The sequence below is a fragment of the Condylura cristata genome, unplaced genomic scaffold (assembly GCF_000260355.1).
Source record: "Condylura cristata isolate star-nosed mole 26May11 unplaced genomic scaffold, ConCri1.0 scaffold00087, whole genome shotgun sequence".
NCBI lineage: Eukaryota > Metazoa > Chordata > Mammalia > Eulipotyphla > Talpidae > Condylura > Condylura cristata.
The window spans coordinates 7,053-8,359 of NW_004567188.1; the positions used below are offsets into that span (position 1 = coordinate 7,053).

The window sequence follows — 1,307 nt, forward strand, 5'->3', positions numbered from 1 at the left end:
ACGCCACCAGGGTCACTGAGAGCCCCCGAGTCCCCGCAGGGGCGACGCGGAAGGAGGGTGCGGCCTGGCGCGGCGCGACTCGACACGGCCAGGGAGGGCCCGGGCGCCAGACCCCTCCTGACCGCCCGCTGCCCCGCGGCACTGTGCTGAGATCTGCCCGTTCTGCTCCCCACTGTCTCTGGCTCGCACCCCAGTGCTGTACGCACAAGTAAAGTCTTTGAAAGAAAAAGGAAAGTTTTTTTGAGACCCAAGTTTCTGGCGCCTCAAGACAAATCCCGGAAAGGACAGGACACTGCCTGGGCCCAGCCCAAGTGGGCGGCGAGGCCCGTCCAGTTCCGACGCGGGCTTCAGGGTGGCCGCCTGCCGCCCCGGCCCGGCCGCCACGGGCGGTGGGCCGTGGGCCAGTGGACGGCTGGCAGGCGGCTGGGCTGGATGTTCTGCCCACTGACGGCTGAAGCAGCGGACGCACCAGAGGGGTGCGGCCCGGGAGACCCGGCCAGGCCAGCCGCAGAGTGGCCACCCTCCAGCACAGGGCGCTGGGCGCTTCCTGCCCGCCACGCCGGCCACCTGCAGACTCTGCCCCCCCAGACCCCAGGTCTCAGCAGCACCCGCAGGGTGCGCACGGCCCACTCCGGAGGGAAGATGGGCGAGGGGGTCGCCTGTGTGGTGCGCTCGCGCCTCCCGTTGCGCCTGGGAGCGGCAGTGCAGCCCAGGCGGGCCAGGGGCCCACGGCCAGGGGAGGGACCTGCGCCCTGGGCCAGCTCAGCCCTGGGCCAGCTCGGGGGTCCTGACCAAGGACAGAGGCCACCACCTGGGCCCAGCGGGGAGCGGCGGAGGGGGCGGCCCCGTGCCGCCCCACTGCCCCGGGGGGCCTGGGCACCAGGCCCGCGGCACCCAGGCGCCAGGGGGCTGCAGCCCAGCCGGCCCTGTGGGCGGCCCCCAGGCTCTGCGCCCTGTGGGTGAAGAGGGAGAAGGGGAAGCTCACAGCGACCCTCCCCAGGAGCGGATCTCCCAGCCCACAGACAAAGCAAGTTCGCTGGCCCTGCGGGGCTGCCCTGGCCTGGCCTGGCCCTCCCTCAGCCTGGGCCGGTGCGCGGCCAGCTTCCCGGCACCCCTCCGCGGCTCGCACCCCGTGACTGCGCGTTGCTCCGCGGATGAAACCTGCCGCACGGGCAGCCACGGGGCAAGGGAGGACGCGCCTCGGTGCGAGCCCGCGCGCGGGTCCCTGTCCGAAGCGGTGCAAGCTCCTGCGCGGCAGCTCCGGGCGCCCCGCTGTGGACAAGGGGCCACTGGCCGGCCGCGGCGGG

The 1,307-nt window shown here is 73.9% G+C and overlaps 1 protein-coding gene across 1 annotated transcript in view; it reads right to left on the reverse strand.

The window, feature by feature from the left end:
• The window catches only part of IREB2 (iron-responsive element binding protein 2), a 10,529-nt gene that overhangs the window by 6,901 nt on the left and 2,321 nt on the right, over nucleotides 1-1,307 (reverse strand). The window lies entirely within an intron of this gene.